This window comes from Schistocerca piceifrons, chromosome 1 (genome assembly GCF_021461385.2).
Source record: "Schistocerca piceifrons isolate TAMUIC-IGC-003096 chromosome 1, iqSchPice1.1, whole genome shotgun sequence".
In the NCBI taxonomy this organism is placed as follows: domain Eukaryota; kingdom Metazoa; phylum Arthropoda; class Insecta; order Orthoptera; family Acrididae; genus Schistocerca; species Schistocerca piceifrons.
Genome location: NC_060138.1, coordinates 737,731,625 through 737,745,311, shown reverse-complemented (window position 1 = coordinate 737,745,311; position 13,687 = coordinate 737,731,625). Strand labels below are relative to the sequence as shown.

The window sequence follows — 13,687 nt, the reverse complement described above, 5'->3', positions numbered from 1 at the left end:
GGTTGTACAGAGATTCAGGGAGAGCATAAGGGAGCAATTGACAGGAATGGGGGAAATAAATACAGTAGAAGAAGAATGGGTAGCTTTGAGGGATGAAGTAGTGAAGGCAGCAGAGGATCAAGTAGGTAAAAAGATGAGGGCTAGTAGAAATCCTTGGGTAACAGAAGAAATATTGAATTTAATTGATGAAAGGAGAAAATATAAAAATGCAGTAAGTGAAACAGGCAAAAAGGAATACAAACGTCTCAAAAATGAGATCGACAGGAAGTGCAAAATGGCTAAGCAGGGATGGCTAGAGGACAAATGTAAGGATGTAGAGGCCTATCTCACTAGGGGTAAGATAGATACCGCCTACAGGAAAATTAAAGAGACCTTTGGAGATAAGAGAACGACTTGTATGAATATCAAGAGCTCAGATGTCAACCCAGCTCTAAGCAAAGAAGGGAAAGCAGAAAGGTGGAAGGAGTATATAGAGGGTCTATACAAGGGCAATGTACTTGAGGACAATATTATGGAAATGGAAGAGGATGTAGATGAAGATGAAATGGGAGATATGATACTGCGTGAAGAGTTTGACAGAGCACTGAAAGACCTGAGTCGAAACAAGGCCCCCGGAGTAGACAATATTCCATTGGAACTACTGACGGCCGTGGGAGAGCCAGTCCTGACAAAACTCTACCATCTGGTGAGCAAGATGTATGAAACAGGCGAAATACCCTCAGACTTCAAGAAGAATATAATAATTCCAATCCCAAAGAAAGCAGGTGTTGACAGATGTGAAAATTACCGAACTATCAGCTTAATAAGTCACAGCTGCAAAATACTAACACGAATTCTTTACAGACGAATGGAGAAACTAGTAGAAGCCAACCTCGGGGAAGATCAGTTTGGATTCCGTAGAAACACTGGAACACGTGAGGCAATACTGACCTTACGACTTATCTTAGAAGAAAGATTAAGGAAAGGCAAACCTACGTTTCTAGCTTTTGTAGACTTAGAGAAAGCTTTTGACAATGTTGACTGGAATACTCTCTCTCAAATTCTAAAGGTGGCAGGGGTAAAATACAGGGAGCGAAAGTCTATTTACAATTTGTACAGAAACCAGATGGCAGTTGTAAGAGTCGAAGGGCACGAAAGGGAAGCAGTAGTTGGGAAGGGAGTGAGACAGGGTTGTAGCCTCTCCCCTATGTTATTCAATCTGTATATTGAGCAAGCAGTAAAGGAAACAAAAGAAAAATTCGGAGTAGGTATTAAAATTCATTGAGAAGAAATAAAAACTTTGAGGTTCGCCGATGACATTGTAATTCTGTCAGAGACAGCAAAGGACTTGGAAGAGCAGTTGAACGGAATGAACAGTGTCTTGAAAGGAGGATATAAGATGAACATCAACAAAAGCAAAACAAGGATAATGGAATGTAGTCTAATTAAGTCAGATTAGGAAATGAGGCACTTAAAGTAGTAAAGGAGTTTTGCTATTTGGGGAGCAAAATAACTGATGATGGTCGAAGTAGAGAGGATATAAAATGTAGGCTGGCAATGGCAAGGAAAGCGTTTCTGAAGAAGAGAAATTTGTTAACATCCAGTATTGATTTAAGTGTCAGGAAGTCATTTCTGAAAGTATTCGTATGGAGTGTAGCCATGTATGGAAGTGAAACATGGGCGATAAATAGTTTGGACAAGAAGAGAATAGAAGCTTTCGAAATGTGGTGCTACAGAAGAATGCTGAAGATTAGATGGGTAGATCACATAACTAATGAGGAAGTATTGAATAGGATTGGGGAGAAGAGAAGTTTGTGGCACAACTTGACCAGAAGAAGGGATCGGTTGGTAGGACATGTTCTGAGGCATCAAGGGATCACCAATTTAGTATTGGAGGGCAGCGTGGAGGGTAAAAATCGTAGGGGGAGACCAAGAGATGAATACACTAAGCAGATTCAGAAGGATGTAGGTTGCAGTAGGTACTGGGAGATGAAAAAGCTTGCAGAGGATAGAGTAGCGTGGAGAGCTGCATCAAACCAGTCTCAGGACTGAAGACCACAACAACAACAACTGTATGAATATCAAGAGCTCAGATGGAAAACCAGTCCTAAGCAAAGAAGGGAAAGCAGAAAGGTGGTAGGAGTATATAGAGGGTGTATACAAGGGCAATGTACTTGAGGGCAATATTATGGAAATGGAAGAGAACATAGATGAAGTGGGAGATATGGTATGATGTGAAGACTTTGACAGAGCACTGAAAGACCTATTTTGAAACAAAGACACAGGAGTAGACAACATTCCATTAGAACTACTTATAGCTGTAGGTGAGGGAGACATGACAAAACTCTTCCATTTGGTGAGCAAGATGTATGAGACAGATGAAATACCCTCAGACTTCAAGAAGAATATAATAATTCCAATCCCAAAGAAAGCAGGTGTTAACAGGTGTCAAAATTACCGATCTATCAGTTTAATAAGTCACAGTTGCAAAATACTAACACGAATTCTTTACAAACAACTTGAAAAACTTGTAGAAGTCATTTTTGGGGAAGATCAGTTTGGATTCCGTAGAAATGTTGGAACACGTGAGGCAATACTGACCCTGCAACTTATCTTACAAGATAGATTTAGGAAAGGCAAACCTACATTTCTAGCATTTGCAGACTTAGAGAAAGCTTTTGACCATGTTGACTGGAATACTCTCTTTGAAATTCTAGGGGCAGCAGGGGTAAAATTCAGGGAGTGAAGGGCTATTTACAATTTGTGCAGAAACCAGGTGGCAGTTATAAGAGTTGAGGGGCACAAAAGGGAAGCAGTGGCTGAGAAGGGACTGTGACAGGGTTATATTGAGCAAGCAGTAAAGGAAATGAAGAGGTTTGCCGATGACATTGTAATTCTGTCAGAAACAGCAAACAACCTGGAGGAGCAGTTGAATGGAATGAACAGTGCCTTGAAAGGAGGAGATACGATGAACAGCAACAAAAGGAAAATGATGATAATGGAATGTAGTCGAATTAAATCAGGTGATGCTGAGGGTATTAGATTAGGAAATGAGACACATAAGGTATTAAATGAGTTTTGCTATTTGGGAAGCAAAGTAACTGATGGTGGTCGAAGTAGGGAGGATATAAATGCAGACTGGCAATGGTAAGAAAAGTGTTCCTGAAGAAGAGATATTTGTTAACATCGGGTATAGATTTAAGTGTAAATATTTGTATGGAGTGTAGCCACGTATGGAAGTGAAACGTGGATGATAAACGTTTTAGATAAATAATTTGGAATGTGGTGCTACAGAAGACTGCTGAAGATTAGATGGCAGATCATGTAACTAATGAGGAGGTACTAAATAGAATTGAGGAGAAGAGGAATTTGTGTCACAACTTGACTAGAAGAAGGGATCAGTTGGTGGACACATTCTGAGGCATCAAGGGATCATCGCTTTAGTATTGGAGGGAAGCGTGGAGGGTAAAAATCGTAGAGGGAGAGCAAGAGATGAGAACACTAAGCAGATTCAGAAGGCTGTAGTAGTTACTTGGAGACGGAGAGGCTTGCACAAGATAGAGTAGCATGGAGAGCTGCATCAAACCAGTCTCTGGACTAAAGACCACAACAACGACAAGAAGTCAGTTTTCATACCAGTCTCCAGACTAAAGACCACAACAACGACAAGAAGTCAGTTTTAGCTGCTTGAAATACTGTGTAGTTTTCATGCAATTATAGGAACAGTTCTATAATACAAATGAGCTAGGCAGCCAGCTAGCATGTTAATATTTGCGAACCACCAAATGTATGGCAGAAATCCAGAAAATTTCAACAAATTGAGTTTTTTGTTAGTTTAAGTTGTTGATGCTTTGCCTTCTAACCAGCATTATTCTTGTTGCTGTGCAAGCATCACTCACATGAGTTTCCTCTTGTGTACTTGCAAATTGGTCCTTGTCATTTGCAGTTGCAGCAGAAACACTCATCTTTAGTAGTGCACATAATGTGAAAGTGCTAAAACAGGACCAGAGAGAGAGAAAATTATAATTTTGATACTGGGCCTCTGTTGTGTCTTACATAGTAAATTAAAAATTCTCAGTACAGTGCATTTTCTTTTTAATTTATGTTGTTGTTGTGGTCTTCAGTCCAGAGACTGGTTTGATGCAGCTGTCCATGCTACTCCATCCTGTGCAAACTTCTTCATCTCCCAGTATCTACTGCAACTTTCGTCCTTCTAAATCTGTTTAGTGTATTCATCTCTTGGTCTCCCTCTACAATTTTTACCCTCAGCACTGCCCTCCAATACTAAATTGGTGATCCCTTGATGCCTCAGAATATGTCCTACCAACCATTCCCTTCTTCTAGTCAAGTTGTGCCACAAATTTCTCTTCTCCCCAATTCTATTCAATACCTCCTCATTAGTTATGTGATCTACCCATCTAATCTTCAGCATTCTTCTGTAGCACCACATTTCGAAAGCTCCTATTCTCTTCTTGTCCAAACTATTTATCGTCCATATTTCACTTCCGTACATGGCTACACTCCATACAAATACTTTCAGAAACAACTTCCATACATTTAAATCTATACTCGATGTTAACAAATTTCTCTTCTTCAGAAATGCTTTCCTCGCCATTGCCTGTCTACATTTTATATCCTCTCTACTTTAACCATCATCAGTTATTTTGCTCCCAAAATAGCAAAACTCATTTACTACTTTAAGTGTCTCATTTCCTAATCTAATTCCCTCAGCATCACCCGACTTAATTCGACTACATTCCATTATCGTCGTTTTGCTTTTGTTGATGTTCATCTTATATCCTCCTTTCAAGACACTGTCCATTCCGTTCAACTGCTCTTCCAAGTCCTTTGCTGTCTCTGACAGAATTACAATGTCATTGGCGAACCTCAACATTTTTATTTCTTCTCAATGGATTTTAATTCCTACTCCAAATTTTTCTTTTGTTTCCTTTGCTGCTTGCTCAGTATACAGATTGAATAACATCGAGGATAGGCTAAACCCTGTCTCACTCCCTTCCCAACCACTGCTTCCCTTTCATGCCCCTTGACTCTTGTAACTGTCATCTGGTTTCTGTACAAATTGTAAACAGCCTTTCGCTCCCTGTATTTTACACCTGCCACCTTCAGAATTTGAAAGAGAGTATTCCAGTCAACATTGTCAAAAGCTTTCTCTAAGTCTATAAATGCTAGAAACGTATGTTTGCCTTTCCTTAATCTATTTTCTAAGATAAGTCATTGGGTCAGTATTGCCTCACGTGTTCCAGCATTTCTACAGAATCCAAACTGATCTTCCCCAAGGTCGGCTTCTACCAGTTTTTCCATTCGTCTGCAAAGAATTCGTGTTAGTATTTTGCAGCCGTGGCTTATTAAACTGATAGTTCGGTCATTTTCACATCTGCCATCCCCTGCTTTCTTTGGGACTGGAATTATTATATTCTTCTTGAAGTCTGAGGGTATTTCGCCTGTCTCATACATCTTGCTCACCATTAATTTATGTAATACAAGGAAAATATTTGTAATAAAGAGGATGTTAAGTGTATGTGTAGGCAGTTTGAAACAAATGAAAAGTTGATAGGAAAGTTCTAAATTTGCATTCATCTTGAATTTTATTTAGTACATGCAGGTACATTTGATTTTATGAACAAAATACAAGTTTTCTACAAACTTTCATACAAATTTTCACTTGAGAATTGTATGGCAGTATACACAGTTTTTACTTCTGACAGTGTACTTGTTCATAATCAAAATAAATGCTTAGATTTAAGCTACCATGAAAGAAGAATAAACAATATTAGAACATGATCCTCTTTTTTCAATCAATTAAATGAAACATTAACAATACCTAGTGTCTGCTTTCAGAGCTGTTAATTGACAATTTGTTATATTGACGTTACCCTGTTTCAGCATTTTCACACAATGATTTGGTGCTTTAACTACAAATAACTGGGGTCATTTTGCAGATATGCAGGAGTGCACTCATGTCTGAGTAACTATTTGGCCTAAAAATCTCAGAAATTTTAGGCAATTATCTGACACTGTTAGTGAAGTCTTGGCAAAATTAATCCTCAGATTTTCACCCCAAATTTTCACTGGTGACATAGATGTGGAGAAATAAATATGGGATGATTACGGACAATAGTGTACGAAGGGTCTGAGCCAGGGAGAGGGGGAGGTGGGAACTCCTATTAGTTTCATAGTTTTGATGAGAAATTATTCTTGGCCTATTCTATACTGATTAGTATCCAGTGTCCTTTTTTTATTATTAAATGCTGCAAACTGTTACAAAACCAATTACTGCAACATCATAATTTATGTAGAAATTGAAAACATCACTTCAGTTGTAAAGGTTCTCTTTTTTTAAGTTTTCAATGCTTAGACCACAACCAGTTTTAGGCAGTTACATGCCCATCATCGAGTGTGATAATTTTGTGCAGTGACCCCGAGCACCACAATAGAGAGCACGAGTGTACCACCAGTGAGCACAGAACATGGAGCTTACCATGCTCTGCACTCGCTGGTGGTATACCGCATCCTATGCTCTCCTGCAGCACAAAATTATTGCAGTTGATGATGGGCATGTAATAGCCTAAAACCAGTCAGGGTGTAAGCATTGGAAAATTAAAAAACTGTACAACTGAATCGGTACTTTCAATCTCTACTATAATGCTCAGTTATGAATGTTCCTCCAGCAGGATTGTTTTAATAATTTATGTATTATCATTTGAACACCATATTCTTACCAGTCTTTAGTTTTTATTTAGTTTTTACTGGGAAGGGAATTAGACAGAGCTATTGGGTGGCAGAGGGCGTGGCAGGAGGGAGGGGGGGGGGGGGGTGGAGAGAGAGAGAGAGAGAGAGAGAGAGAGAGAGAGAGAGAGAGAGAGAATGGGTCATACGTTGGAGGCAGGAGGGGGGGGGGGGCAGTGGCAAATTGAGGGAACTAAAGATGTTACTTGACTAGGGAGTCAAAATATGTGGAGTCAGTCCTGCACGTTATTATTATTCATGAAAAGATGATTACTGAACAAAAATTTTACTTAACAAGTTAGACATGGCTAATAAGGCAAGCTGTAAAAATTATATATGATGCAGCATTTACAAGCAATGCTGTTGGGTGTGAGATGAAGTACCGTATTTACTCGAATCTAAGCCGCACTTTTTTTCCGGTTTTTGTAATCCAAAAAACCACCTGCGGCTTAGAATCGAGTGCAAAGTCAGCGGAAATTCTGGAAAAAAGTTAGTGGGTGCCGCCACAACTTACTTCTGCCGTCGAATATATGTAGCGCTACACAGGCATGCTTTGTAGGCACAAAGATAAATACTGGCGCCAAAACCTCTGCGTCAGTTAATAAATTAAAAAAAAAGGGTGGAAGACAAGCTATTTTCAATGTACTACGAAAATCCGACTGGCAAGACTGTTTGGGATGTTTTGTCAATATGGCCAACTCTACGTTCTGAATTTTTTCCTATCTGTGAGAAGAGATGGTTGCTATAATAGGAACTTTTATAAATTGTGAATCACATGCAGTATTCTCGTCACCATAAGAATAATACGCATATAAACATTTTGCCATGTATTATTTCATGTTTGCTGCTATCTCATTTAAATCCGGTCTGCCTAATAAACTACGAAACTAGAGTGAGACAACAGCTAACGCGGAAGAATATAAATATCATGTCATGTTTATATTCGTATTATTCTTATACTTAATAGTGATACAGTCAGAAATGAAGCACGGCAATTGACTAGATTTTTAAATCTAAGATGACTCTAATTTCTGTGTAGAATGTAATGTACTAAAGAGGCGCCTGCAAAGATTTTCAAATGGAGAAAATTTTTCGCTAAACTCTCGTTCAGAACATCTTCTATCATATGCAGTCTATTATTTGGTTCTTGTTGATCATTGTCAAAGAAAGCAGCAGTGTAAGTAACAACAAATAGCAGTTTCTTGCCATTGTTTCGCTAATGAGATGATTCCTCTTTTTTTTTAAAAAAAAAAAGGCCGTAGTGCGCACAAAAGCAAGCCATGCCGCGAGCGGCGACAGGCCGTAAACACGCACTATCAGAATGCGACAAACAATGCATGACACAGTACAGTAACGCATTTTCAGCTTAGAGTGATGTAAAAACCTTTAACAAAGAAAACTGCGCTTATCAGATCAAAGAAAAATAAGCTATCAATTCAAACCAGACGAAGCACGTGGAAAAGGAAGGGTACTCTTATAAATATGGACGGAGCGCCTGACGCATAGCAATGGCTACCTGGTAAAGCTTAACTGCTAACTTACGACTCGAACCAAACTACTGTAGCTGTATCGTCATTCATTCGACCTAAATTGTGTCTCATATTACAATGGACCAACTTTGTTTCGATTTGGAGATGCGGCCTATAATTTTTCTCTCCCCTTGAATTTCGAGTCTCAAATTTCAGGTGCGGCTTAGATTCGGGAAAATATTTTTTCCTTGATTTCAAGTCTCATTTTTCAGGTGCGGCTTAGATTCGAGTGCGGCTTAGATTCGAGTAAATACGGTATCTGTTATTTGGTTAGACATTTGCATTTCTTTGTTGTGATACTGTGTACAAGAAGTCTCTGTGGAGTACTGTTGAATATAATTGCAGTGTGCTGTCGGTTGTATGATGAACTCTCATTTATTGTATTACTGTGAGAATATATGTAAGCCTCAAAAAAGACGATGGCACCCATGCACAGTGGTAAGATTGGGGGGGGGGGGGGGGGGGGGGAGCCATCAGGGAAAGGCAAATGATTTAAATGTCTTTATTATGTTCATTCTTAAGAGGGTCAGAACTTTTTATGGCTACTTACAAGCTGCCATTCATCTCCCAAAATATTAAGAATACTCCATACCACAAGGTTGTGGAGAAGGTGCATGATCTATCTGAGTTTGACCGAGGGCATATTGTGAAGGTCCGGAGGCTCAGCACGAGCATTTCAGAAACTGCACAACTTGTTGGGTGCTTGAGGAGTGCTGTGGCGAGTGTCTACAACACATGGAAAAACCAAACTGAACATCATGAGGTTGGGCGGCCACCTCTCATTGCAGATGTCGGACATCGTAGGCTGGACAGACAGGTAAAACGGGACAGGCAGTGAACTGTGGTGGAACTAACATCAGAGGTAAATGCTAGGCAGAGCACAAGTGTGTCTGAACATACAGTATGCCAAACACTCCTAATGATGGGCTTCTGCATTGACAACCAGTGCATGTGCTAATTGTGGGGAAGGCAAACCAAAGACTGCATTTTATTGGCAGGATGCTTAGAAAATATAACAGATCTACTAAAGACACTGCCTGCACTATGTTTGTCCGTCTTCTTTTAGAGTACTTCTGTGCAGTTTGGGATCCTTATCAGACAGGGTTAATGGAGTACATCAAGAAAGTTTAATGGATGGCAGCATGATTTGTATTATCATGAAGTAGGGGAGAGAGTGACTCTGACATGATACAGGGTTTTTGGTGGACTTCATTAAAACAAAGTCATTTTTCATTGCCGTGGAATCTTCTCACAAATTTCAATCACCAACTGTCTCTGAATGTGAAAATATTTTGTTGATGCCAACCAGTACAGGGGGGAAAAAAAGGAAATCAGAGCTCACACAGAAAGATATAGGTGTTTGTTTTTTCGCACACTGTTCGGCATTGGAATAATAAAGAATTATTGTGAAGGTAGTTCACTGCACTGTCTGGAAGACACTTACATATGATTTACAATGTATCCATGTAGATGTAGATGTAGATGTAGATGTTGAACGTGGCATCAGAGCACATCGCCCCCCTTGCCAGAATTTACAGGATTTAAGTGACTTGTATGTGCATATGTAGTGCCAACCTCCCTCCGGTGACCTACTAAGGCCTCATTGCTTTCATCTCATGATGCATTGCTGCTGTTATCCATTCCAAAGGTGAACATACTGGCTGTTAGGAAGGTGGTCATAATGTTCTGTCTTACCAGTGCATATAAAAAATAAAAAATAAATTGTTCAGCAGAAAATAACTCTGAATAGATCAAACATTAATGCCTTTAAACACAAAGTAGCAGAGGGGAAATGGGATTCTGTGCACCAGGTGAAAAGGTCTGACAACATATGGAATGAGTTCTGTTCGATTGATATAAGATGCAACAATTGTAGTGTGTAACATATTTTGTAAGTATAATTATTGTTGTATTAGTATTTCTAATGCAAAGCCATTATTATGATGTAAAGAAAATATAAATAAATAAATGCTCCCTCTTGTGACAGCCATTGAGTGGGTAGATACTTGACTGGTTTATAATTAATTTTGAGTCTGGAAGGACAGGGGAGAAACTTGTGAAAAGTTAAATATGTCAGGTGATTTGGAAGTGTCTTCACATGGTGTAATTTGAAGTGTAGTGTTCACAAAGATATAGCTATTCACTGCTGAATCCAAGTCTGGCAGAATGTTTTAACCTGAAACATACAGTCACCTTATTTTTTGATTTCATATTTGTCACCATTATGAAACATTCTGCATGCAGTAGCCTACATTTTTCGATTGGCTTCAAAAGAGCAGTGCATAATTGTGATGACATTGCAGTCTTATTCTTTTTACAGCATGTCTTAAACATTGGTTAAAAAAAGTTTTAAGGGAAATAAAAAGTAAGAATAAGAGGTAAACAGAAAAAGTCTTTTACAGTGTTTATGAAAAGCACATATGATAGATTTTTTTCAGTAACTTCTAAAGATAATATAACCAAAATTGTGGTCATCACTGATAACTAACACTTGAGCCATTTGCACCTGTTCTCCATTGCTTTGTTACTCATTGTGGCCTGAATGATGGTAGCTGTTGCTACATTTCTTTCCTTAGCTGTTCAGTATCATTTGATATCAAATCAGGTGACAGGGCAGGCCAACTGGTCGTACTAAAAAAATGTGTTGGATGACCAGGGAATATTCCTCTTAGAGTTGACAATAAATGATGAAAACTATGAATGGTGACATTATCCTGTTGAAAAGACACAGCACTTTTTGTTATGTTGGTCATTCTGGAAAAGTTGTTGCTGGTTTCCTTTCCCAATCCTTGTTCTATTGAGTTTGTGCTACATCTTCAATTACCTTATTGTCAACTGGATATTCAACCTAAAACTTTCTTCTTCTATTTGTTTTTAACATCCATGTTCATTCCAAGGGGAGAATCTACTGGTTCATGGTAACATATAGAAATTAAAATATCTGCTAAAATTCTACTGCTGTTGGAACAGAGTGTTTGTGAAAGTAATTTATAGACTTTTCTTATTACTGATGAATTTCAGTATCATGAATATGTAAATAAACAAGGTGGAGAGAAATTGTGTCACAAAATTTTAACTCTGGATAGCTGATGCCAGTAGGAACCAAAATTACTAATGTTGTGTAGGTCGACAATGCGCCATTTTTAAACTACGGAAACTTGGAGCCAAGAGTTCCGATTGGCCATGGGATTGCTCTGTTGCTGTTCGTCAGTTGATGGGCAGTGCTGTGGTTGTTAGTTCACACATACAAATGTCCATCACCCTGTCACTGCCCCAACGTGATACGCACACGTGTTGAATAGGTCTTGCTGTTTGTCCCCACTTCATGTCAGAGACATTCACACGTAAGCTTTGCTTCAGAGCACACACACGTCACCTGTGATTTGGTCATACAGTAAGCTTGGCATCACAGTATTTGTTTGAAGAACAATGGGATGTGGTTTTTGTTTATGGACTAGCTGGCAGTAATGTGCATGAAGCTTGACAGTTGTATGAGGAATGGTACCCAATAAGACGCCACCCACACCTGCAAACATTTACAGCAATACACCGGCGACTTGGCAAAGCAGGCTCATTATGGGATATCAGGGTGATGCTGGAAGACCTCGAACATGACAGGATGCTGCATTTGAAGAGATTGTTGTCAAGCACTTCGAGGAACGATGTACGACAAGTACTTGAGTAGTTGGACAGGACATGGGGGTCACTCATCTGTTAGTTTGGGAGGTTTTGAGCAATGACGACCAGCATCCTTCTAGTTTCCACCCTGTCCAAGACCTAAGTTCTGTGGCGGACTATGAACACAGGCTAGGGTTTTGCCGGTGGTTTCTGTGATGTGGTGCACGAGATCCCAACCTCCCCACCATTGTGTTGTTTACTGATGAGTGCACCTTCCATCAGGATGGCCTTTACAACACTCAAAACGTTCATTACTGGGCAAGGGGAAATCCTCACATCACGTATGTCCATGGACATGAGGAACGATTTATGCTCAACATTTGGGTAGACAATGTGAGTGAACATCTGATTGGGCTGGTCCATCTACCTCCTCGACTTATTGGGGCAAATTACCATCACTTTTTGCAAGAAACTCTACCCGACCTTATGGAAGATGTTCCCCTGGACATACGGCTATGCATGTGGTTGCAGCATGATGGGCTACCCACACATAACAGTCAAGCTGTGCGCATATATTTGGATGAACTCTTTGACAGCTGGGTAATTGGCAGAGTGCTCGTACGATATGGCCCCAGCAATCACCAGACCTCACACCACCGGACTTTTTCCTGTGCTGATTCTTCAAGGTTCTAGTTCACCCATCCAGACATGAACCACCTAGAAACGAAAAGGAATTAATAGATTGCATTCAACATGCTGCCAATCACATTGGGGAAATGTCAGGAATCTTTGAAAGAGTTTGGCAAAACACCATTCGACGTTATCAAGCTTGTGTCGCATCAGAGGATTGCCAGTTTGAGCACCTGCTGTAAGTAAACAATGTCCTAGCTACAAAAAAGGCCCTTTTCAGGTCTGACACAATTTGTAAAAGACTTTCTGTATGTGAACTAATAACTGTTGATTGGTTTGTTCCCAGTATGTCATATCATCTAACTACAATGGATCTGTCGGGACCCCATCAGATTTGCCCCCAGCCCCCCTCCAAGAGGGGAAGGCTGGTGCACTACCACCGAGCATGTGGGCCGCCTTCAGTACATCGTGATCTCTGGCAGGCAAAGCATTTGTGGTCATGTGTTGTCCAGAGCATCCAGCAACAGGGCAACCCTGTGTCCAATAGGAGCACCTGGCATCAAGTTTCAGTAGCTTAAAAATTATGCTTTGTCGACCCACACAACATTAGTAATTTTGGTTCCTACTGGCATCAGCTATCCAGGGTTAAAATTTTATTACACAATTTTTCTCCACCCTGTATATTAACATAATTTATTTTGTACTTAGATCTTTGATGTTGTTTGTTGTCGTGGTCTTCAGTCCAAAGACTGGTTTGATGCAGCTCTCCGTCCTACTCTATCCTGCACAAGCCTCTTCATCTCCAAGTAACTACTGCAACCTACATCCTTCTGAATCTGCCTACTGTATTCATCTCTTGGTCTCCCTCTATGATTTTTACCCCCCACACTTCCCTCCGGTACTAAATTGGTGATCCCTTGATGCCTCAGAATGTGTCCTACCAACCAACCCCTTCTCTTCTCCCCAATTCTCTTCAGTACATCCTCATTAGCTACATGATCTACCCATCTAATCTTCAACATTCTTCTGCAGCTTCACATCTCAAAACCTTCTATTATCTTCTTGTCTAAACTGTGTATCATCCATGTTTCACTTCCATACATGGCTATACTCAATACAAATGCTTTCAGAAAGGTTTTTCTGACACTTAAATCTGTATTTGATGTTAACAAATTTCTCTTCTT

At 39.8% G+C, this 13,687-nt stretch overlaps 1 protein-coding gene across 4 annotated transcripts in view; it reads left to right on the top strand.

The window, feature by feature from the left end:
* Nucleotides 1-13,687, top strand: part of LOC124711518 (ATP-binding cassette sub-family C member 5-like) — a 538,718-nt gene that overhangs the window by 77,104 nt on the left and 447,927 nt on the right. The gene's annotated exons all lie outside the window — the stretch shown is intronic.